The 26,855-nt window shown below is 36.0% G+C and overlaps 1 long non-coding RNA gene across 1 annotated transcript in view; it reads right to left on the bottom strand.

Moving 5' to 3' along the window:
* LOC134471873 (uncharacterized) overlaps positions 1 to 26,855 on the bottom strand; it is a 59,875-nt gene that overhangs the window by 17,316 nt on the left and 15,704 nt on the right. Inside the window, exon 2 of the long non-coding RNA XR_010041580.1 lies at positions 9,148 to 9,256. This is a non-coding gene — a long non-coding RNA (uncharacterized LOC134471873). The remainder of the gene's footprint in view (positions 1 to 9,147; positions 9,257 to 26,855) is intronic.

Consider the following 26,855-nt stretch of genomic DNA (forward strand, 5'->3'; position numbering starts at 1 on the left):
ATCTAAGTTTTTAATCTACATTTCAGCATACTTCTCCAACCTAGGCAGTTTAGATTTTAAAAAATCTTTTTCCTTTTACCAAAATGGACAGATTTTCCATTCATTTTACTAACGCATTCTATTATATAGCTCTGGAATGACTACTAACAGAGAGTAAAGGCAAGCACTTTCAAACACCGTTGTTTCAGAATTTCTATATAGTAAGTAAAGAGCTGAAAACTTTCTTTAACATGGAGTAAAGTGTGACAGCCTCATTTCCAAGGAAAATTTGACTCAAGTGCCATATAATTTGAAATCTCTATGCCCACAAACACAGATAATGTTTCTTTGAAGCAAAGTCTTCCCTACTATTATCATCACCATTATCATTACTATTACCATCAACCAGTGTTTCCTGAGCAGCAGGTATCAATAGTTCACTGGACCGGATGGCGATTTCTTTGCCAGAGGCTGATAGGAGCCATCCATGATGAAGCCTCCATGTTGTTCCTTTCACAGAGATTCTAATTTCCACAGAAAAAAGGAAGAACCTTTGTTGTCATGTAAAAGAAGAAACTTCTAGCTTTTCATTGAGGGGACACTTTTGTTACTTGTAAACACCTCAGAATAATCTTCTAATAGTCAAGTAACGAGACACTCTTCTTCTTCCTTCTCCTCCTCCTCCTTCTTCTTTGCCTTCTTCATTTCTTTATTTCTCTGATAGTGTGTATCTGGAATGATCCCCAAATACAGTTAAAGGCGTGTTCTGCTGCTTTTGTCATTGAGAAGTGGTAGAAACTTTTAAGAAGTGGGACCTACTATGAAGTTCTTAGGTGACTGGGGGTATACTATGAAGGACATAGGGGACCTAGCCATTCCCTCCCTCTCTCTTTCTCTTTCTCTGTCTGTCTCTTTGTCTCTCTGTCTCTGTCTCTGTCTCTCAATCTCTCTCTCTCTCTCTCTCTCTCTCTCTCTCTCTCTCTCTCTTTCTCTCCCCACCACAAGTTAAGTATTCTCCTGTGCTATGTGCTTCTGCCATGATGTGCAACCTCACCTTTGGCCCCAAGCAATGAGGTCAAATGATCATGAACGGAAACATCTCCAAAACTATGAGCCTATGTACACCTTTACTCTTTTTGAGCTGACTTATCACTGGCATTGATATGGTGAGGGAAAGCTAGCCAATTATTTTAACAAGCCAAGGAGTCTTCATTTTCTACAGCATACCAGTGTCTACTTGGGAAGCAACAGTACTTAAACTGGGTTCACTGAGATATGTCTGATGCAGCCCAGAATACATGGACTGTTTATGTTACTGTGTGGCATTATGGTGGCTGGTCCTTTTAAAAGACACACTCAGTCTCTTCACAACAGTTTTACCCCATGAAATTTTTATCTAAGTAGTTTCAAGGTCAAGTGAACTTTCTAAAGCTGCCCTGTAGGACTTTGGGGAGGAAAACAGAACCACTATTATAGTTGCTTTTCTTATTCTTCAAATATTTTTAAGAAAGGATCCTGAACCAGTTTTGGAAGCAAAACTGTAAAGTTAAGCACAGTTACGTCTTAAAGTTCATTTGTTTTTCCTACACTATATTCCTACTGAGTTATTTCTTCTCTTCTTTCCTTTCTCTTCCCAAACTCCCCAAAAAACATATAGTACCATTCACCCATTGCTTTTAGTGAATTTAAGTCACATTTCTTTAAAAGGATTAAGTCTTCATTTTAATATCATTATGATAGGCTTAAGCTCCTGCTAAAATATTTCTGACAGGGGTGAATTAATAGGAACACAATCTTTTTGGAGTAGGAAACACAGCCTTTTGCAGTCATACTTCAGTTTCTGGATTTGCCACCACAGCTCAAATAAATACCAATTTGATTAAGTAGTGATTTTCACCACTGCTATCATCATTTACTCTTGATGGTCTTACCTAACCATCCCCTCATAAGTAATCCTTCCCCCTTGCTTCCAAGATGGGGTAACCTGTGCTCCCCCTTCCTCTTTAACTTTACTTTTTCCAAAGAAGGTTTAGTAGGAGGCAGCTTACCAAGTTAAAATACAAAGATACTGAAATCTCCCAAATGATTTCAATATATTTTTACACAGCATAAGGAATATAAATAAATCATATACTTTTGATTCAGTTACACATTAGTTAATCGTAGGTGAATAGTTTATCTGAAATTCAGTTTACATTTCTGGCTTATTACTACATAAGGTCTGATTATGTAAAAAACATCTGCTCTAGTCTTAGGAAGCATCTTAATGTTCAGTTTTAAAAATTAGTGGTCTGTATCATAAAACTTTAAACAAAATTTGGCACATAAAGTTATGAGACATACTTACTGTGGTTCTTGAAGCACACTATGAAGATTGGTCCCTATGGTAAGATCCATAAATATTTTAGATATTAAAAGTTATAGTAGAATAAGTGTATGACTACCCTAGCTGAGTACTTATATGAAAAGAATATTGACTTGCGTTATGAATTCAGTAACTTAAACTCATAAGAATGCTGGCACAGGAAGGAAGGGGACCCTGGAGATATTGCTGGTATATTAGAACCTGAAGGATATACTCTTTCAATTGATATGAAAGAATTCTCCATCAGTCCTGTGGGTGTTTAGGCTAAGAGAGAAAAGATTTTCATTTCTTTTCTTCAGTACAAGATTTAATTTCCTTAAGGTAACATTTTCTGCTAGTCATTGGCACCAACATTTTGCTTTGAAGTTCTCTGAGCATAAACTAGTTATTATGGTTTTTACATTATAAGAATGTAGACAAAAACCTACAAAAATCACTCTTGAATCATGAATCTTCCTCTCACCATCATTCTTTCGCTGACAAGCACTTACTGAGCACCTGCTACAAGGCCATCATTAATCGGGCGATGCAGATTATAGTGATGAGTCCCCATATCCAAGGATTCTGCGTGTGGGCTTTAATATTTTTAAAGGAGTTCGATTACAAGTAAGCAAGTGAAGCTTCAGGGCAGTAAAATTTTTTCACAGAGAATTAGTAGCATCATGCGATAGAATTTTTCTAAACTGTCTCTAAAGAACAAGTTCTTGATGAGTTGAGGGTGAGAAAGCCACGTGTTTAGGGAGCAGTAAGAGGAAGCCTGGCACTTGTGACTCAGCCAGTCCTTTTCTGTGCAGGGTTCTTCTGAAGTAGGGAAAGACTTTCTTGGACTTCGCCACAATCTCACCCGTCTCATGGCCTCCTTACTTTTATTTCTTCTTCATTCCTTATAGCCAGGCCAAATGTCTTCTTATATCAAGAGTTCTAGCAGTTTTCCTTGTCTTAAGCAGACTGTCAGAATTGCCCAAATTACTCAAGCTTAGCTTCTGTAACTTCTGGCTCCACTTCCTAATGCTTTCGTATCACACATTCTCTACTAGACACACCATGCATTTTGTTATTGTCATGTGTTTATTTAGACTCTTGTCAAACGACATCTTATGCGCAGGCAGTCTTCAAATCCAACATATCCTTTAATACATATAAAACATTAAACCAGGCTTGTCTTCTTAATTTGTTATAATCTGACATACTTCACTTGCTTTTCAAAGTGTATGGCATTTCTTATCTGTATAATTCATTTTTCCATTTAGTTCTGCTTTTCTGTATCTTTTTTTACATTGGAAATGTTATTGTTATAGTTCGTGTCTAGATATCTCCCCACAGCCTCGTGCAGTTATAGGTAGGGGTAGCTGAAACTAAAGTGTGTGATTGCTTCACACTGCACTGGTACGATTAAGAGTGTTAGGATTAATTGTGTGTGATAATAAATCAATCCACTGATTGGACTGGCGCCACCTTCATCCTGGTAGACCAGATACAATACAAGCAATGAAAGAGGCTTGTCTTCCCCTCACTCATTGCTTTTGCTGTCTTCTGCATGCTATGAATTGGTTCTCCTTTTTGATCTCCTTCTGCCATGCCATATTGCCCTGGAACCAGCCAACTGTGAACTGAAACCTCTACAAATTGTAAGCTAATCTTTTTTCTCCTTTAATATTGGGTGTTAGGTATTTTGTCTCAGCAATGAGAAAAGTAACTAAGACACTTTTTTACTTTTTACTTTACTACTCTGCTTGCTTGTTTGTTTATTTTTGGTGTCAACATTAATATAAATACTTTGGAAGCAAAACAATATGCCATGATTCTTCCTTTCCCTTCCACAGCCTAGCATAGTGCCTGGCACATGGTAGATCCTCAGTGATGATTTGAAATGACTTGAATATACCTCTGTTAGCTTGATAAACATAGGGATGTCATCTTCTAATTTAAGAGTTTTACTCTTAAGAAACAAGTCATTGTGGTGCAGTCTACAGTAAAAAGGAAAAGTTTGTTAAATTCATGCTCCAGTATTTCCCAGCAATATTTGTGCAATGTATATTGTCTCAGCTCCATTGACTCAGAATCAGAAACTCTCAAGACGTAAAATTAAGAGAGACCCCCAAGGAGAGTTGTGTTGTAAACACGAAATAGAAAAAGCTATTTAAATAAGGGACATATTGGTGGCTAAATCCTTCAGTTTCAGAACCTACCATATGAGATTTCCCAATCGTTGCACAATGAGAAGAGTTGCCCTAAAATTGTTCAAATTAACTTATTTCTTTTGAAAAATATGAAATAAAATATACAAAAGTGTTCAAAAAATGTAGACAAAGTAGCAGAAGTGCTTATGTACACCTGAACTAATTGTTAAATGTGTATTGGTATTTTTCCACGCAACAGAATCTTTCACTTTCAAGAAAACGTCATACGTGCCTCCTAAGTAAAACTTTCTATTAAAAAAACCTTTCTGGTTCCTCTCTTACCAACCTTCTCAGGAACAAAGTTGCTGTCTAACATTGTTAAGTATGTTGTATACTATTATTAAGTACACTAACTGTACAAACAAATTTATATTACCAATGTATAAAAATATGTAATGAGTTTTGCCATATGTCAAGTTTTAGACAAATATTTTAAGATGTAACAGATCTCATTTGGCAACTATTTTTATTCAATATATTCATTTCTGTTTATGTATGTTTGCATATCTGGATCATTCATTTTTAAATATTTAATGTTTATTAACAGAGTTTTAATTATAATCATTATAGTTTTATCAGGCTTTCCAATTAGTTAATTTTCATGTCCAATGTTTAAATGTTCTTTCTTCTCAATTGTATTATGGTTTCTCATTCTTCATGAAGTTGTTTCTTTTCTTATCTCTTGTTAATATATTACTCAGAAGAATCTCTACAGCAAAATGAAATTGGCAACAACAATATAATGAAACTGACCCCTCAGAGGAATTAAATAATTCGCACAGTGTCTCATCACTATCAAATGGAATAGCTGAGATTCAAAAGGACCGAAGCTCTTTTCATTAGCCATTCCCACTTCCATGAGAAAACAGTTTACTTTGGCAGTTCTTACTCTCCTGAATCGCTTGAATAATAATGATGGTATCAAGAAACAATGGAGAACAAATAGAAATAATGTGAACTTCACATCTGAGTGTATAAAGGGAAGAGTTAAGTCATGGTAAAGTAAGACTATTGTGCTTCATCCTCTCTATAACGGTTAGTCCTGGCTGTCAACTTAATTCATTTAAGAAATCCCTAACCATTAGTAAAGCACAGAGGGCATATCTGGAGGGGGTGTTTCTAGAGAAGATTGGCTTGTAAGACAATAAACTGAGGGGAGAGACCCAACCTGAATGTGAGTGACACCATAATCCAATTGTACGGGAGTGCAGGTAGAATAAAAGTGGAAACAAGAGGAATCATACTAGCACAGACTCTAGCTCTGGAACACTCTGTCTGTCTCTCTGTCTCTGTCTCCCTGTCTGTCTCTCTGTCTTTCTCTCTGTCTCTGTCTGTCTGTGTCTCTCTCTCTCTTTCTATCTCTCTGCCAAACAATTAGCTTGTCTGGGCCTGGCAGCTTGATGCAACTTATAATGATTTGAATCCATGTAATAGTGCTCACAGGTATTGAAATAATAATAAAAAGTAGTGTTGAATGAACCTGAAAATACAGGCTTCATAGTCCCTCTCAAAAGCATGTTTACACCTATTATTGTTTGTCTGAGTGCCTTCCCAAAGCCTCATGCAGTCATAGGAGAGTGGGCTTTTCTGAGGCAGCTGAATCTAGAGTTTGTAATTGCTTCATGGTCTAGTGCAGGGATTGAGGGGGCAAGTGTTTCACCTGCTCTAGGGCAGGTAGCCTCATTACAATATAGGACAGAAAGAGTCTTACTCTCTCTTCCTTTCTTGTTGCTTTTGGTGTCTTTCAGCACCATGAAAGCTTCCTCCTCTACCACACCATCCTGCTTTACAGACAGCCAATTATGGAATGATACCTCTACAAATTGTAAGTTAAACAGTTCTTTCCTCCTTTAACATAGGGTATTGGGTATTTTGTCTCAGCAATGAGAAAAGTAAGTAAGACACTTGTCAACATAAAAATTAGTAGATCAGCTGAACATTTGCATTTATATTGAGCAGAGTATTAGTCAATCTTAAGTTCTATATTAAATAGCAACTTGACACATTTCTTTATCAGCATTTCAAAGATTGGTTTTGTGCAAATGAAAACTTCACTATATAAAAGTCTCTCCTTTATTATGAGCATCTTTTACATTGCTTCACCTATATATGTATAAAACTATTGTTAATAAGTAGAGAAAATTGTGAAGGGAAGATTAGGAATCAGACTGTAATTCCTATGACTATGGTCAAAACAGTCCTGATTTTTATTAAATGCTGATAAGTAAACTATTATTATATATCAACCATGGATCAGACTGTCATGGTTTATGTCTGTGTCCCCCAGGACTCATGAGTTTGCATTGTGCATTTGTGATTGGTTCATTGTCTAGTGCTTGGATTGATGGTGTTAGTGCTACACCCACCTAGGGGTGGGGCCAGGATGTGATGTAATGGCAGGAAGTAGGAGTGTCTTGTTCTTTGCTGGTTCCTGCTTGCTGTTTGCAACTGCCATGAACTGCAGCCCAGCCATGCCCGCTTGCCTTGGAGCCAACTGAGTGTGGACTGAAACCTCCAAAAACTGTAAGAAATAAACCTTTCCTTTCTCAATTTGGGCTTCAGGTATTTTGTCTCAGTGACAAGTAAAAAGTAACTAAGACACAGACCCTTTGATAGTATATAAAATATTATAAGCTCCCTATAAAGGGCAGATTTGCAGAAGAAATTAAAGTTGAGGGTGGAGAAAGCTATGATTTGGGCAAGTGTAAGACACTAAATTCAGGACCAGATTTGTCTAAACTGCAAAGCCAAGTATCTTCTACAAGTACAAATTGACAGTAAGCTGAAAAGTCGTTGGTAGCAAAATGAGAAAGCAGGTTCTACTCTGTTGAACAAGTGTTTAACATAACCTTATGTTCAAAATTCCAAAGAATGTCATCTGATGACATTTTATGTCATTTTCGCCATGTTTATAAAAATGCTGAAATTTATATTTGGTTTATTATATCCATATTTCAGGAAAACAAGGCTTTATGGCATCTTTGTAGACAAGATAAAAATATATGAAATTAATATTGGCACAGGAGATAAAAATAATCTATTTAAGCAACAGAATGACTCAAACATAGATTAGTTAACAGCAATCTAAGTTTATAACACACACACACAAACCCATATGCACACACACACACACACACACACACACAATTTTGGGAATGTTTTCTCCTGAACTTTCAGGTGTTGGGAGATCAATGAACTGTGCCTGCTGCCTAAGACTTGAAAAGATTTCCTGGACATGAGGATTTCAAATCTAAAATGAGAAAATCTAGAGCACACTGAGACAAGTCTGTCATCTTATCAGAACAGCATATGTACGTTCTGCTATGCACCAGTGTTTTGGCTCTGATACAAGGAAAATAACCAGGTTCCAAGATTCAGATAATAGGAAAATTTACATTTTAATACTTAGGACTGGAAACACAACGCTTGCTTCAATTATCTTACACAATCTGGGAATCGAACTCATGACCATGCACTTGCAAAGCAGGTGTTTATGTCACTGAGCTAAATCCCCAGCCCCAATCTTACACAATCTTAAACTCAAATTTCTTCCTGAATGTTCTGTGCCTGTGCCTGGTGCTGACACAGATCAAAGCAACTATTGTTGTAAAGATGTATACATCTCCCCATGGTGCTTAAATCCATCATTTCCTTTTCAATGCCTTGAAATTAAAATAGCATTGATATTATTGTCCTCACTCATCACTGAGTGAGTAGTTGTTAAGAATGCCCCAACTCTAATCAAAAAGATTTACTGAAATCTAAAAGTCAAGGCTGAAATTTACAAGTTGACTCACTAACCAAGAAAGAACCTTGTGTTCTTTGTTAGCTGCTATCCAGGAAAAAGTGGTATGAATGACAGGTAATAAGTATGAGAATGTTTTAGACAAATTAAGGAAATGCTACTACTGGAAATTTGCAATGATGAACACACTCAGCATGTCTGTCAAAATATATCAACTTTTGGTTAAACATAATAAATTATTTTTGTTTAGATAAAAATTGGTTGGATTTCATTCCTTTTTGGAAAGCCTATGAGGAAGAAGAAAACATGTTAAATATTACTCACAGCCAGCTAAAAGGAAGAACTGGCTAATTTTTTTGATACAAAGTCTTCTCTTCAGATCTCAAATTGCTATGACATAACTTTGGTATAGTCGCCAATGATGTGTTGTAGGGTTCAATTTTTAATCCTGATATCTTAATTAATTTTTATGACAATGGTGATGGAGGTGATAGATTTTGCTTATTAAAATGTTTATTCCCAATTTTGATTGGAAAGCTTTTAAAATGAAATATTAGTTAAAAGGTAGAGTAATTGATTCCTCAAAGTCAGATCCTTTAGTTTTCCTAGCAAAATTTGGAGAAGTTCCTAGTTATTTATCAAAGCAGTGATGGATTGAAATCAACATTAATTAGTGGATTCATACTAAAGGAATTAATAAAATACCATAATCAAAGTGTTCTTTTTCTTTTCTTCTCCTTTCTTTCTTTGTCATTCTTTCTCTGTTCTAAAGTCAGTTGATAAGCATTTGCTAATACATTAGTTGGAAAAATCTCCTCCTGCAGGTTGCACTGCAAGCCTATATTAGTTATGGTTGGCAACAGAGGAAATTCCCTTACCCGTATCCATCTTCTTATCCTTGGCTTAAATGGAAAAGCTTCATTATCTAGGATTCCGGATTATTTCAATTAAAAGTCGGACTTCAGAAAGTACCAGGCTCATGTGAAGCTGAGAGAAAAAAGAAAGAGTTAACCTGAAATGTGAAATGGATATGAATGCTGTGCACCATTTATTTTTAGCTGAAAGCACATAATTTATTAAGAATGAACAAGAAAAAGGAAAGTCATCACTTTTACTCCAGTTAATAATGACCTACACTTCTCCCGTTTCCCACTGCTTTTTGTTCTGTGAAACTCAGAAGACATACAAAAAAAAAAAAAAAAAAATCCTGATGCAGCTTTTCCATCCAGAGGTCTTGTTAAAAGCTTATGAATCTTTTCTTAGATTAAACCTAACTTCAAAAGCTTCAACTGTGGTCTCTGTTTGTCATTGTGAAAAAGAATTAAGCACAGCAGAGCTAAGATCTTAGAGTGATGCTTCTTTTTTCTCCACTAAACACATTTTCTTTCAGAGCAGCTTCATGGACAAGCAGCCCACAAAGAAGGCTCAGAAAGAATAGTTTTTGCATTTTTTACTTATGTCATGAATCTTAACCTTGAGTTGCAGTGGTTTTTCTTTCATCAATCTGCAGAAGTCACAAAACACCTAAATTCAGCTCATTTATTGCTCATTTTCCTTTTACTTTATTTATAGATATGGGTGATAGTTTCTTGCTGTGGGGATTTGCATTCTCTGGGATCAGTCAAGGTCAAAGAACAGACTTTGTGTGCATTCTAAACCCTTTCAAATGTGTGTTCACCTCCTGATGTGATGCATTTTTTAAAAAAGACACCTTGCTCAGAATCAACTCACAGACTGTACTGCATTTTGTTTGTCTTCTATTAAAGAGTAAGCAGCTAAGTTTTCATTTCAAATTCCACATAAATGCTTTCAGAATAGCTTCAGTCTGGAGCTGTCTGGAGACAGGGAAGGTGTTAGAGGGCCTCCCGGAATCCTCCTCGCTCCTCATGCTTCTCCTTCTGAATGCATTCAGCTGTTTGGACACAGTATGGAAGGTCACAGGTTTTCTTCCCTGAGCCCTTTTCCTTTCTCTAAATTTGTTCCTATTCTCCCTTCTGTTTCTAAATCTAACATATTCAAAAAGGTGATGATAGATTTTATATAATATACATGTAATATACTGTATATAATGTAACATTTAATTACTAGATTCATTCATAGTTTATAAATATATGTTACACCTATACATAAGGGAATGAATAGAAATACATGCACTTAATTTCCAAATAAGGTATTATAAAATCTATTGAGAGGATAATGATCATTTAATAATGTGGGCTTGAAAGACTGACAGACGCATTGTTAGTTTCCTTACAAATTCCTTCTGGGAAGATAAGTAATTTTTGAGCATTTTGGGCATTCTAACCTGTAGGCAAAATTGAGTAAATAATAGTTATTAATCTGTAGGCTTTCTGTGAGAATTAAATTACAAAATGTGTATAAATTACTAGCTCAGGTATAAAGGAAGTGTTAAAAAAAAATGTGATTTGGGAGTTGCCGAATTACTTGCAACCCTGTCACTGAGCACGGTGTGAGGAGGTTCCTAAGGCTGAGACAAGAAATCAACCCATCATTTTTCTTTTATTTTAAAATGAAAAGCAAAAAATGATGATACAGAATTTCAAAGCAATATAATAGATTAACGACAGTTAATATATTGCATATTGTTATCTTCAAAGTAGCTGCTCAGATTACAAGATATAGGCATGAAAAAATGATCAAACAACGAAAGCACAAACTGTTCTTTTTGATGAACTAACAAAGATTACTAGTATAATTATCTATTATATATATATATATATACATATATATATGTATATATATATATATATATATTCTTTTCGTTTTTTCTTTTCTCGTTTCCCTCAGGCCAGTTGTTGTTTCCTTTTGAGACGTTTCTTCCCCTTTCACTTTCACAATAGCTACTGTACATTTTGGCTCCCGTTTACTCTGTCTATTTTTTACACCAGGGAGACAATATGTAGATTCACAAATCCCCATCATGAAAAAAGAATTTTCAGGACTGAGCAATGAGAGGAACATGAAGGGCTTTAGGCAGAAATTTAAAAATATACACTTAAAGAAATATAACTGTGGGCCTTGGGAGAGAGAGGTGAGGGAGCATCCATGCTTTTCTTAACAGTTGGAAACTCCAGGAAGAGTGAACCACTTTCCAGGAGGGTAGTAGCCCATTCAACCACAAGTTGCTTTCTTTCTCTTTTCTTTTCTTTTCTCTCTCTCTTTTCTTTCTTTCTTTTTTTCTTTCTTTCTTTCTCTCTCTCTCTCTTTCTTTCTTTCCTTCCTCCCTTCTTTTGAGTAGGTAATTTAAACATTGTTTGGATTCTTTCAGCCTGTTCCTTTATTTTAGTGCCAGGTTTCTGCTCTTCGCTTTCTCAGTTAAACCAACTTATAGACTTTTATTATTTCTGGGGAATTTTGAGTGTGATGGGTCTGGAAGAAAAGGAGCCTAAATTTAACAAGGGAACACTGATACGGACAGACTTGTATAACTTTGAGATCCAAAAGATGTGGTCTTCTTAAAAATACAATATTTAGTTATGACTTCGTTGTCTTCTTTTTACTGATCTCTTATTTGTTCTATTCTACCTCACACTGCCCTGATTTTTGCCCCCTGGTCTTACGAGGGTGCAGAAAGCCCAGTGGTGCATCTTCTTATTAACAGCTTCAGGCTAAGAAGGGGCATTGATTTTGCCAAGCCACAGATCAAAGATTTACCCTGACTGATCTAAAGGGGACCAAGGAAGCTATGTTTTGTTTGATGAAGAATAATCTTTTGATAAGGGGCCGGAGATTTAGTTCAGTGGTGTAAGCTTCTGCCTTGTAAGCGCATGGTTATGAGTTTAATCCCCAGTACCAATAAAAAAAAATAAAATAGTAAAATTAAATTAAATTAAATTAAAATAATCTTTTGATAGCCTGGAAAAGGAGGAAAAGACATCACCAAGTCACTGACACTTAAAATTTATTTTATAACTTTGTTAAATAACCCAGGGACAGAAATCAACAGCAGAATATTGATAAATAGTGACTCCAAAATTTGCTAGAAGTCAGTGACATTTGGCACATACCTTTTACATTTACTATTACCACCTATTTGTTTGGACCAAAATGCAACTCTACCAAAATGCAGCAGGTAAAGTTTGAAGCATACAGATCTTCCCTGTTTTATCTGTAAGAAACCTATTTAAATTATGCTGGTGATGAAAATACTAAATAAATATATTTATATATTTTGACAGTTGGACATTTAAATTTTTGTAAAATTTTATAAGGCTATATTTTTAGTCCAGAAGACCTTTTGCAATTATTGACCTTAGATAATATAAACAAATAGAAAATAGTGTGTATCTCCAAGGTAACAAAACTTAATAGCTGGAATATTTATATAGCTAAAGGAATATTTCTTTTTCATTTTGTAGGCATAAAAGAAGCTAAATCTTTACCTGAGAGGTATTTAAAAATACTGTCAAATAACATCCTGGGAATATAATAAGAGAGGCTGAGGGACACATTTTTGTGCAAGGTTAACAGGACTGGGTATCAAAATATTTCTAAAGCTGTTGATGTAGTCTTTGGAGCTCCTTTTTTTATTTCTAACACAGATTTTTATTTATTACTATTATTATTATTATATTATTATATCTCATACACTCATGCTCTATTTCTCTCTCTTACTCTCTCACTCTCTTTTCTCCTGGGTATTTATAATCGAGTTAATGTTTACCTAATAATGAAAATGAATATATTTATATCTATTTGTCAAGGTCAGTTAAGGCTCCTCAAAGATTACTTTGCTGAACATATGGAAAGACTCTTAACTGATCTGATTTGTCCTTTTATTTTCCTCTATCACTTGTCTCATCTGCCAGGATGAGTTATGACCCTTGTTTAACCATAATCTTTGTTTGACTTATTCATGTAGAAACTTAGGGGACATTTCTCTCTGTAGTAGTCCTGAAGTATGTTTTAGTAGTCTCTTCTTTTTAAGCCAGTGTATACTGGTTGCCTTTTGTCCTCTACTATCTTACAGACAGTCTTTCTGGTAAGGAGGTTGGCTGACTAATCAGAGAAGTAGGATCCTTTTAGGGGAGTGGCATCATGCCCTGGGGTCTTGGTTGATCCTGAAGTTCAAGGACCAAACTACTAATTGTATTAGCTCAGTTAATTTTTTTCCACTTTGCTCTCCCAAGGTTCAGTTGTTGAATAGCCACAGGTTCAGTTACATCAATCTTGAATTGAGTAGTTTAGGTTTTAATCTTAAATACTACAGTCTTTTCAAATACTACATATTTTGACAACACAAAGTATGACTAGAGAACAACTACATTTTCTATTAATCATGGTCATCATTAAATCATTGTTATATTTTAACTTTATGTAGATTATGGCCTACCATCTTAATATACTGCTTAAATTGTCTTTTTGAAGTCATAGTTCTGCAGTATTTTATTAGAAAACAGTTATAGAGTTCTACAAGGAGAATAACATTTTAGCATAATTATGATGACATAATTGTATTAGAACCACTAGGTTTTTATAGCTCTGAAAATATTTGTAAGGTTCCATTTTAGTATAAAATAATATCCATAGGTCAGCTTATCCAATTATAAAATATTACAAATTCTCATTTAAATTTGTTACTTTTTAAATACAGTAACTGCGTAGAATGTACTTGTTTATAGATTTACTTTATAGATAACTATTGCCCGATCTTTAGTTTTTAAAGTAGCATTGCTTGGGAAGTATATTGTTTGGACACACTTAATTATTATAATTTTAAAATAGTGCCATAAAGGTAAGCCTGAAAAAGTCTGTCCTTCTAAACAACTTTAATCAGGAGGTCATCAGTATGATGGCAAGTTTTCCTAAATTCCACATCATAGAAGACCTGTACTCTTGTAAAACCCAAATGTATTTAATATACCATAAGGTTAACAATAATTAATATCACAGCAATATACAAATCCTTATATATATTTACTTAGTTTTTATTCTTATAGATTCCTTTGACATATTTACATGGTCTAACTGTACTGACAAGAATTAAAGGACTTCTATAGAGTTCTTATAAGTTTAAGAAACAGTGTTAATAAGTACAAATAGACTTACTACCTAATATGCAAGTGTAACTCATTTATACAGTAAAATGCTTGTTTAATCAAAGCCAATAGATATAGATTAAGTTTTAAATGAATGGAACAAATTTAAAGTGATTTCAAAATTTTTTATCATTTATATATCTAAGACCTATATGTAATATATATCATATACAAGAGAGCACTTACTAGTTCCTTTGTATTAAAAATTAATTTTATATCTAGCTTTACAGCATATTTTATCTTCAATGGATAGACCTCTCTAGACTTAGATATAGAAAGTGTGTTATAAACCAAGGTGATACTTACTGATTTAGTTAATCATAAACCAAATAGAGAAAACATTTTTTAGATTAATAACATTTGTTGAGGTGGGGCATAAGAAAACTCAGGAAAAAGCACAGAAACTACCCAACAGGGAAGAAAACTGAAGCAAATAGATTTGGGCAGCTGCTTTTTCAGCCGTATACATATAAGAGGGAGTCACAATAGCCCTACAGTATCACCCCCTCACTACACAAGCATAGGCTGCCCTTTGCCTTGGCAATATCAAGCACTCCCAAGATGGTACCCAGCTAGGAGGCTGCTTCCTGCTGCAGCAACAGCATATAGTATTCACTGACCATGTGGCTTCTCTCCTGCCCTGGCCAAACTCCAGGAGACTTCCCTCTGTGAGACATGCTGTTCGTGACATAAATGGGTCATGCCACAACCACAGTGTGACACTTCTGGGGACCAAGCCAATTACCTTCCTTCCCATTCACTGCTCATTGTGTCAGTCATCATGAGAGAAAAAGACGAGGAACACAGCCAAACCACAGCGATCCTAAAGGACATTCTAGCACATTCCTTCCAGATGTCCACAGTCTTCAGGTCTGGAAGGTAATTCCTTTTGGCCACTTTTTTTCTCAGGAAATAATGTTACCTTTAAGTGTTTGTACAAGGAAACAGTGACAACTTGTGGTAGCAGAGGTGCAGGAGAGAACACAACCTTAGTTATTGGAGACCTGAGTTCCCAGACTCAAGGGAACTAATCAACTGTGTCAATTTGGAGAAGTCACCAATATTCTCCTCTGTTCTTCATCTTCCGGCAAATAATGATGTTCATTCCTTTGGCTACAGGGACAGCCCTGCTATCAGAAAGATGAAAGCTTTTATAAAAATTTAAAACATTGAATAACCTGAATTAATCCAGGAAGTGATTTGTCACAGCATGTTTTTGTGTGACCACTCAGAGCAAGGCCCATTTTTGTAGGCAGGTGGACCAATTACAGCTGCCACATTTTCCATCTTGCAAGATGTGCCGCTTTATTTAGAAAGAAGTCTTGGATCAGAAAAGTTTAAGTTCACTCTACTTCATGCTAAATATTCATTGAGAGCCTATCATGCACAATATTCTTTGCTATACTTTTTAATTTTAGTCATTTGTCCAAGGTCAGAGAGCTGGTTTTATAGGACTGAACCACTGCCCGCACTCCCAGCTGTGTTATCCATCATTCCATGTCATCACGTACGTAGGATCAGCATTTTTCAGCTGACCAAATAGCATAGGCTTTATCTGTTTTATGTACACAGCTGTTTGAACTGAAACTTCACTTAAAGCTCTCCTGTTTTCCAGAAATATTTCAATGGATTTCTCTTAATTTAAGGAAAGAAAAAAATATATATTAGTGAAAGCTAAAGAAAATGTAGTGTATGTGCTGGGTTTGAAAGGAAAAGCAGAAAAAATAAGGGCAACACATAGTAACAACATAATCAATATAAATAAGTCTGCAAAGATTGGTCATCCTAAATCTCGGGACCCTCATCCTTAAAGAAACGAACTTCAGACCAGAGGTCCAGCAATCTGAACCAAATTATCATCTGCCAGAAGTCTGAATCATTTCTCCCCATTACTAGAATATTCTTCCTAAGTTGTATCCATCCAGCTGTAGTTCTAACTACACAGAAAGAAAGAATGAGAAAGGAATTTGGCTCTTGTCATAATGTATGTCATGCTGATTTATTAACCTGAAGTATGGTTTAATCTGCATAAAAATGGACTCTTGAAAACTGACTGGAATTGATAGGCTCTAGCTTTAATTCCTTCTGGTGGTTTCATTTAAATAGGCCATTCATCACTGTGACCTCTTTTGATAATAGCCTTAACGTAATATTTAATTTTACATTAATTCAGTGGTAACTTAGCCAATATTCATTTGCTGAAAATTAGCTCTGCCCCACCTTTGTCAACATATCGATGTGAGTCAAAACAATGGATGATGGTTGATGCCCTTATTTCCTAAAAGGTATTGTTCAAGAATCTTGTGTATTTCAATAGTATGGAGCATAAGGAAAAGTGGACATTAGCCAAAAATCTTTATCTAAGCTATGATATAGAACATTTATTTTGAGCTAATTAGGAATAAATTGTGTCTCAATGCAAAAACTCAGGTTAACAGGCTAACTGGCACACATGAGTTGATTTTTCTTTGTGTTAGAGTCTGGCAAAATCATTTATGTGAATACTGCTTCTTAGCTACATCATGTCTGTTCCAGAGGGACATTATGGACTATAACAAATTCATTTCCATTCATAAAATGCTCAGTTCAGTGTAGCCCAGTTCATATAATTTATAATGTGTTTATAAAGCATGTATGGTATTTACATGCTAAAGTTAGTCCACAGCTGTGTTGAAAAGATTAATACATGTTTTCTGGTAAAAGACAGTTTATGCCACACCTGGGTCATGTTACAACTAAAACCAATGTTTCCATCACACTGGCCATGAATGAACTCTAAACATTCTGCATTAGGCAGCTTTTCATCTCTGGGACACAGTGTCCTGTGTCTACAATTTAAAGGAGAAATTTGATTTGGCTCATGGTTTCAAGGAATTCAGTCTGTTTTTGGCTGATTCTAGGGAAGAAATCTCATGGTGGAAGATGGAGAAAGAACAAAATTCTCTATAGTAACTGGGAAGCAGAGGAAGGAAATATCACCAGAGAGAAAAGGGGCCAGATACAGTGCCAAAGGTCAAATCTCCATGACACAGAAGTGTGCTTTACTAAGGCCCTGAGTGGCTCTCAAGTCCAGCAAGTCGACAATGGAGCCTGACTGCCACACCTTCCTTGATGCCTTCACTTTTCTCTAGCCTGTCCACAGTGCTGAGGGAAGAGAGGCTCACGTACAGTCTACACATATATTCCTATGGACAGAGAAACTAGAAGTGTTGCACCTACAAGATCTTTAAATTAAGATTAAAACTAGTCTTCCAGAGAAGAATAAACAAATATAACTATAATCTCTTTGGATATCGTACATGTGAGTAATAATGAAATTGTTTTCCAGTTTCAGAATTTAGAAATGGTATTAAAAAGTATCCAAAAAGTTTGATATTAAAAAGTATCTACTCTAGATGAGAAAGAACTGTTGAAAAAGAGTAATCTGCACACAGTAACATGCTCAAAGTCACAGGCAGAAAATGTGCAAAGTGAGAGTCCAGATCAGAAACCATACATCCTCACCCTGGCCCAAAACTCCTTCTGCTCTGCGTGCCCACATATGCTACTTCAGCATCTATCTCTCACGTGGCCATTGCACTTATAATTCAGGCAGGAAGTGAGTCAGCCAAGCAGCTGCCTAAGCACTAGTTTATAAGGTACATTAAAATAATTTTCTCCTCATCTTCATTATATAAATAACATTATTTTGCAGAAGTGTCAAATTACCAACCTTCCAAGTGTGTCCTCAACTCACAAGCTAATCCTCATAGGGACTGCTAAGACAAAGTTATAACACAGCACTTAATGTGGAATAAATGACTAGCAGATATCTACACAAAAAAGAGCAGGCCTCCTCTGCGCTGGCAAGCAATTGCATGCTATGCTGAAATACTGAAAGATTCCAGGTTGTGATATAGGGGAAGGAAACTACTATGTCCGGTACGAGTTTGTGCTCTGTAAGATCAAAGAATGAATTTCAGAAACAACAGAGGTTAAGAGCAGAATGTATTTATTGAGAGAGAGAAAGCTTCTGTCTGAACAAGACAGAAGGGGTCCCGAGTAGATTGCCAAGGACTCTTGTCTTTTCCAGGGATTTTAAATCATGGGATGAGATGGGTTTACTATGGGGAAAACTGGAAATTTACAAAGTAGATGGGCATAAGGTGAGACAGAACTATGGCTAGCCAATAAGATGAAAAGTTCAGGTAAAATTGATTAAATTGAGTGCAAATGGGGAGGCAAGCAGGCATGCTTAGAGAGCAGGACTCTTCCCTAAGGGGGTTGGAATGGTGACTCCTGACTTCCTAAGGGCGCCAGGCAGCTATTTAGAATATCAGTCCTTAGTGTATGGATGCATTTGCTTGATCTTTTATCTTGAGGCTTGGCCCACGGCAGGAGGAGCCTGTTTCCCCCATAGATGCAAAGTTTCTGGGCTTCAGCACTGGCTCCTTAGAGGACCTAGGCCTGTCTCACTGCGTATATAGTCTTTCTAACTAACTCAGCTGCCTGTAACAGGAGGAATCTCACAAAGGTGAAAACCTTTTTCTTTAACACTTTTTTCCTTCTTTCTGTATTTCCCTAACAGCTTTTCTTTTCCACATCCTCAGTATGAGATACTGTCTTTGCTTCATAATTTCCTTAGAAAGATATGAACCAATCAGGAAAAAAAAAAAAAAAAAAAAACAACTTCCCCACCACCATTTAATCTGCAAACCTGTCCACGTTCATATGCAAATATCCAACCTCTGCAGGAAAAAAAATCACAGAATGTCTCAGCAGCTTCCAATCATAGGCTGACTCATATGCCCAAGGACTTCACTCCTGGAACCATCCCTACTCTTTACTGTATCGACAATGTTTGCCCTCTCCGGCTAATCACCTTATCTTAAACTTATATCCCTTTCCTAAACCCCTATTTTCCTCTATCTTTTTTTTTTTTTTTTTTTGCAAAACTCTCCTGAAAGTGTTGTCTATACTGACTTTTATTTCCTCTTGACCTTTTCTTGATCTGACTCTCATCCTTATCAGTTCACAAAATCAATCCCATCAAGATCATCAGTGATCACTATATTGTCAAATTTCATCAGTTCTCATTTTGCATGGCATCTTGTAGCATTTCTCACAGTGCCTTTTCTTTTATTCTTGCAATACTTTCTTCATTTAGTTTAAAGCCACTACTTTTAGTTTGCCTCACCCTGTACCAGTGGCTACTTCTCAGTTTCTTTCATTCATTTCTCCCAACTTTTCCAGTCTGTAAATATGGAAGGATCTTAATTTCTCAGTCCTTCAGTTGACAGCTGTACTAACTACCTGTGCAATCAGATGCTCAGGCAGCTACAAAATACTGAATATTTCCTGAAGATTCTTAGATTAGTAGAGCCACTTACTAACTGATCCCTTTTCTTCAGATCTATTGGAAGTATTACACTGCCTTAAATACCCTACATTTAATAACATCCTACCAACCATTTCCTGTCCTCCCTGCCCACCTTAACCTCTGAATTCTAAACTCTCTCCAGCACTCACTAGACAATATTGCTTGACTGTATAAGAGGCATTTCAACTTTTAGACAGGGAAATCCAAACTCTTGTTATCTGATCAAGGGGTTTTTCTCATCAGTCCCACCCTTATGGTAAATGATAATTCCATTCCTTTTTTCTTTTTTTAGTCATAATTTTAAAAAATTCAAAATATAACGAGAGATTTGCCATGATGTCAGCCACTTCTATCTCTCATCTGAGCTAATTCAACAGATTCCCAAGTAGTATCTTCATTCCCAATCTTGTCCCTCACCATCTGCTCTTTATACTGTAGCCAGAGTTGCAACTTTTATAATTGAAATCATCCAATTCCTCTGCTCAAAACATCCAATGATTTCTCAAACTATTTTTTTAACCACCAAAATTGACAAAGCGTTCTAGGATTCTGCATAATCTTTCCCTAGCATTTTATCATTAACTGGAATATTTGCAAAGTTATACCCTACCTGACTAGATAGTGTAAATGCATAAAAGAGAGAACATCAGACATGTTTATGGGTGCAAAATTACATTGAACTTCTCGGTGTGCTCCAAACAGTTCTTTTTTTCCAAGCTAAAGTATTTAAATGTTAAAAACTGACAGCAAATTTTCAGAAGCCCCAAACTGGCAAATGAATAATCACCTTGGTAGCTGATCATATTACTGCCTTTTTTTCCCCCTAAAGCCAGCATATTACCTCAGAAAGAACTTTAATTTACCCATATTTTTAAATGATGGAATCTTAAGGGCACTGAGATATCAACAATATAGACAAAACTTCCATTTCAACATTTTAGCATGCACGGAATTGTTAGCATGCATAGAACTGTAAGCACAGACACTTTTGAACTACATTAACTTGCTTTGCAGTAAATTTTAATGTTCTTTTTGTTTTCATTTGACCATGATTTGAAAAATATGTTAGAATCATTTCTCTTCATCAGAAATTCTCTAATTCCTGTAAAACATTAGTGTACATAGATACAATCTTCAAGGAAAATTCTACGGTATACAGTCTATGATATTTAGTAAAACAAATAAGATAAATAAGTGATTCTATTTCTGTACATTCTATCTCCACAGATGTTAGTTTATTCTGTAACAAAAATTTTGTCTACTCACTTCAAGTTCTTACTGAGTTGAAAGAAATGAAATCTTATCAATAATTACAACTATATGGTTGCGCTTATTACATTTAGCTACCTAAAGAATAGCATGATAACATATATTAACTTGCATTATTCAGATACAATTAGTTTTTTACTATCTACCTCACTACCATATAGGAGATTTGTTATTATCCCATTTTTATAGATGTGAGATAATATTCAAAATGGTGAAGTTTCACACCAAAGTCACAAAATGGAGCCAGAATATATCTTGACCTTCAGTCATGCAGTCATTTTCACCATGCCTCTGTTTGGCAGGAAGACTTCTATGTATCCTTTAATATGTTATTCTTAATTTATCCAATTTGCCATTGTAGATGCATTCTTAGAAAATTAAACATTCAATTGTATTTTTATATACCCATGCATCAGTAAAACTAACATTTATTGTTAGAAAAACTTTGAATATACCGCAAAGATTCTGCAAAACCATGAAAAAGCTAATACTTGATTCTTCAATTGTCCAACAAAATTTAATTACTTTTATATGATTTTGGTAGCTTTTCAAAGAATGAAGTTAACCTATCCTCATGAGTATAATGCCAAGGTGCAGAAGACCTGGAACACAGGTTCTCTGGATAGTGCTTGGCAATCCCCCATGTACATCTTAGGGGACAAAAACCCCAGCCATCAACAGCCAAGAAATTCTTTTTTTTTTTTCTTTTTTTGCTATAACACTTTGTCAATTAAGTCACCCAATAAATATCTAAGTAAGGCAGTTCAAGACATTTAAAAGAAACCCATATAGGAGAGTCAACAGATCCACCTCCACCTGCCAGATGCCACCACTGAAAGGCTGCTTCCTGTGGGCAGCCAGCGAAGAAAGAGAGGACCAGCAGATAGGCCTCTACCTGCTGGGTAGGGCTGCCAACAGTTGATGGTTTGCTTCCTGTGGGCAGCCAGTGGGAACAGGGACACACAGCCAGGTAACCCGATGCACTCCACCCACAGCAGACAAATGGAGGTCCTTGGCTGTCAGCCACTGGGTGAATCAGACAAACACACACCTGTGTGCCTGCCACTATCAGGAGACTGCCAGTGTAGACATGCAGGCTGAGAGAAGCAGCCCCACCACCACATACCCCTGGCTATCGAGGAAGCCCCAGTGTAGGTACGCTAATCTGGAGAAGCCTGCCCCACACCCTGCTACTTCCCTGTAAACCTGGGGTCAGAACAACCCAGGTGCTGGCCCATTTCCTTACACCTCAGAGGGGCAGCCAACATGGGAAGTGCCTGGGACTTCACAATCAGCTTGTTGGGAGGAACCCAAGAGAATGTAAAGACAAAGGGGCAAAGGGCAAACTCAGACTTCTAGGCAACACAGAACAGGTCTGGGAGATACAGTTGTGAAAGACAACAGAAGTCACACCCTGAAATGTCCAAAAGTATAGCAACTGAAGAATCAACTGCATGAGACTGTAAAATAATCAAATCAGAAATAATGTCTCAGGTAAAAGAGGAAATAAAAGAAACATAATGAAATATTGCTAAGCATATCTATAGAAGACAGATAAACAAGAGAAGCATAGGAAAATGATGGAAGCTTTGAATCAGCAATACAGAAAGGAATTATAATGCATGAAACAGAATCAAAGAGATATCCAGGAAATTAAAAAGTCAATCAAAAGCTGGCAAAACACCTTGACAGAGACTGAAGATAGGTTTTCAGGCCTTGAAGACAGGATTACAGGTAGTGATCATGAAAGGAAAGATCTTTTAAAAATAACAAGGAACAAGGAAATAAGAATTCAGTGACTTCAAGACAATGCAAAGAGAAATAATTCATTGATAGGTATCAGTGAAGCAGCAAGAGTCAACACAAATGAAATTTACAGCTATTTACAGAAGTAACAGCATAAAACTTCCCAAACATGGGAAAAGGATCTGGTATACAGGTAACTGAAGCATACAGAACTCCAACTAGACATAACCAAAGTAAATCTACACCCAGACATATAATAATCAAGATCCCACAAATTCCGCACAAGTACAGAATATTAAAAGCTGTTAAAGAAAAGAAACAGATCACCTATAAAGGAAAATCAATCATAAACACAGCAGACTGGTCAACATAAACCATCAAGTCAAGAAGAGTTTAGAGTAAAGTGTTTCAAATCCTGGAAGAAAACAACTTCCAACACAGATTGAGGTGTCCTGCAAAACTATCTTTCAAAATTGATGGAAAAACAGGATACTTCCATGATAAAGAACAACTGAAGGAATTCATGACCACCAAACCAACCCTGCAGAGATGATAAAGGATATTCTACAGAGAGACAAAGATGACCGTGGTTCCAGGAACAGCAGCAGAGGAGGATCACCAAACAAGACAGGCAATTGTATGAAGGGGAAAAGTGGAGGGCCAGCAACAGAAAGAGAGCGTGTCAGAGACAAACCAGTATATGCTGGTTGTAACCATTACTGTAGATGGCCTCAGGTCAGCAATAAACAGAAACACAGGGAGAGTGGACCAAGAAACAAGAGCTATCAATATACTGTAGGCAAAAAACACATTTAACTCAAAAGGAAATTCATAGGCTGAAAATCAAAGGGGACAAAACAATTATTCCATGCAACAGGAGACCAGAAAATAAGCAAGATTAACTTATCAACCACAGAATGGATAAGAAAGATATGATATTTTCATATAATGGAAAACTACCCAGCTATAAAATAGGATAATCTTGTAGGTAAATGGATCCAACTAGAGATCATATTCATGGGTGAAATAGTTTGAATTCCTATAGGTGAATACTAGCATAAAAAACAGAAGGAGTTAGTGAGATCCAAAAGCACAATAGATACTATAAAAGTGACAGGGGAGGAAATACCTAGGAGGACAAAGGTGGTAAGTAATGTTAATTTGGTATTGTTTTGTCTTGAACTTTTGTAATGTTTTCACAATTTTGTTAGGTTTGGTTCTGCTCTGTCTTGTTTTGTTAGATTTTACTGTGTCTGATGGTATTGGTAGCTATTTTGAACATAATGGGATGTATTATAGTTATTCTGGTTGGTTTCTTACTAACTTTTTTGAAGTCCTATGATGCTTTCATTCTTCTGTTTAACTGATTTTATTCTGTTTTGTTTTGATTTTATTATGTGTGATGCTATGAACAACTATTTTAAAGAAAATGAGACATTATAGTAACCATGGTTCATTTTCTGTTATCTGATTTTGAGTCCTATAATGCTGTCCTTCTTTTGTTTTGATTGGTTTTAGGCTGTTTTCTATTATTTGATTTCACTGTATATAAAGGTATGGACAGCTATTTTCAAGAGAAAAAGAGACATTTGTTAGCCAAATGTCTCTTGTCAAATGTTGATTTCCTAATGTCTTGTTTTCAAGTCCCGCAAAGCTTTCATTCTTTTGTTTTGATTGGTTTTATACAATTTTTTTTGATTGTGTGTGTGAAAGTATGGACAACTATATCAAAGAAAACAAAAGACATTATGTTAGCCACTGTTGATGTCCTGTCGTCTTGTTGAGAAGTCCTGTGTTGCTTGCACTGTTCTGTTCTGATTTGTTTTGTTCTGTTGTGTTGTTTTGTTTTGTTTAGTTTTATACTCTTTAAAATAAAAAAAGTTTAAAAAGAAACTCATCTATATTAGATTATGGTAAACTCTGGGAATACCTTAGGTTTTATAGGTTCTTACAGGTTTTCAGGTGGACTGGATTAAATTTAAAACTCATCTTTGCCTTTTCTGTGGAATTGAACATATTGATTGTGTATCATTGTGACAGTTAAGCAGGCTTATCAAGTTGATTGACTTAAGAGCCTCCTATGAAATAAGTAAATCATCCCTCTGTCTCAGGAGGTCATGAGGAGAGCCCTGGGTACTTTATCTGATTCCTGGCCCGTTCTTCTCTGGTGCTGTTCTCCTACTCTGTCTCCTGGCTGCATCCCTTGAGGAATTTTTCTCCACCAGACCTTTATACCTTGTCTGCTATGTAGCCAGGCAACCATGGACTGAAACTTCTGAAATTATAAGCCAAATAAAGCTCTCCTCCTTTCCACTGCAGCTCTTACATACTTTTTTCCAACAACAAGAAAGCTAAAGAATGTAAGTGTAATCTAGAGAACAGTTCTGTGTCAATATAAGAAGTATAGAATATGCGGGAATTGTTAAATGACTGAACATCCTTCAATCTTAGCAGTTCTCTATCCCTCTGTCTTTCTGTCTCTCTGTCTCTGTCTCTGTTTCTCTGTGTCACTGACTCTCTCTCTGTCTGTGTCTCTCTGTCTGTGTCTCTCTGTGTCTCTCTGTGTCTCTCTGTGTCTCTCTCTGTCTCTCTCTCTCTCTCCCTCTCTCATTATGCTGGCTATATGTAGTAACTGTGAGTGCCTAAATGCACACTCATTTCATTGAAATTGGGCTGCAGCCTAGTTGGTCTATTTTAGTCAGCTGCACTGCGTTAGCCTTCCATCACTGAATATAATACCAGAGCTAATTAACACATAAAGAGAAAAGAGTTATTTTGGCTCATGGTTTTGGAGGTTCCAGTCCAAATTAGGTAGACTCATTGTTTTGGCTGTTTTCTACTATTTGATTTTATTGTGTATGAGGGTATGGAGAGCTATTTTGAATAGAACAAGAGACATTATGGTAGCCATTGTTGGAGGAGTTGCTGGATGGCAGTGGTGGATAGTACATGGAAGAGCAAACAAATTGCCTCCTGATAAGAAAAAGAAACAGGACTGGGGTCCGACAATCACCTTTGAGGACACTCCATCAATAATCTAACTACCTCTTCCTAGCTTCCACCTCCTAAAGATTATATCTCCTCTCAATATACCATTAGGGAACCAACACCTTACCACACAGAGTCTTGTGTGATATTCAACAGCAATTCTATAATATCCTCCTATTCTCTTCCAAGAACAGGAGTCCTTTAGGAAGCAATAGTCCTTACTGAGTGTATATTAGGAATCTATATTATGTTCTCTCCAAACTCATTGGTACTCAACACTCATCTGTGTAGATTCTCTCTTAATATACTTGTATTAGATTTGATGGCATAGACAGTCATTCCAAAAATAGCAGGATATATTATGGTAACCATTTTTGATTTTTTTATTAGCTTAATTTGAAGCCCTGTATTGCTTTAGCTGTTTTGTTTTGACTGATTTTATTTTCTTCTCTTTTGTTTGATAGTATCAAGTCTGAGGGTATAGGCAACTGCTTTGAAGACAATAAGATATACTAATCCATTCTAGTTTCACTATTATCTTCGTTTGAAGTTCTATAATGTCTCCAATGTTTTGTTTTTATTGGTTTTGTTCTGTATTATTTTGTTTAATTTTATTATGCCTGATGATATGGGCAACTCTTTTGAAGATAACAAGTGTCATTACGGTAGCCATTATTGATCTCCTTGTATTTTGTTTTTAAGTCATGTACTATGTTCATCCTTTTGCTTTGATTAAGTCTGTTTTGTTTTGTCTCATTTAGTTTTATTCTCTTCAAAATTAAAAAAAATACCAGCCCTATGACTCTCACCAAGTTGGGTTCAAATCAATCATTATATTCCCCTCCACCTTGTGTTCATTATGTCAAATCTCAGTCATTCACTTCACAAATTTAAAATATTGATTCAAAAAGTAGTGGGTGAGAGGCAGTTGATTTCTTTGTTTAAGCCATCTCTGTTTTTAAAAATTGTGCTCAAACCCATGTCCCATTAAGAAAAGGTTGAATACTCTCCTTTCACCTGTCAGGGAGTTTGTCCATTAATCACCCAGAAAGTTGGAAACACAGATTTCAATGGCATCTTAGAGCAGGAATAGGGAGAGTCTATGAACTGCTAATTCTCAAAGGCAAACAGCCAGTTGTACATTATCAATTCAATTTATAGCTTG

Source organism: Cavia porcellus, unplaced genomic scaffold (assembly GCF_034190915.1).
Source record: "Cavia porcellus strain 051 isolate PalLab524CR breed Dunkin Hartley unplaced genomic scaffold, mCavPor4.1 scaffold_20, whole genome shotgun sequence".
NCBI classification, from domain to species: Eukaryota; Metazoa; Chordata; class Mammalia; order Rodentia; family Caviidae; genus Cavia; species Cavia porcellus.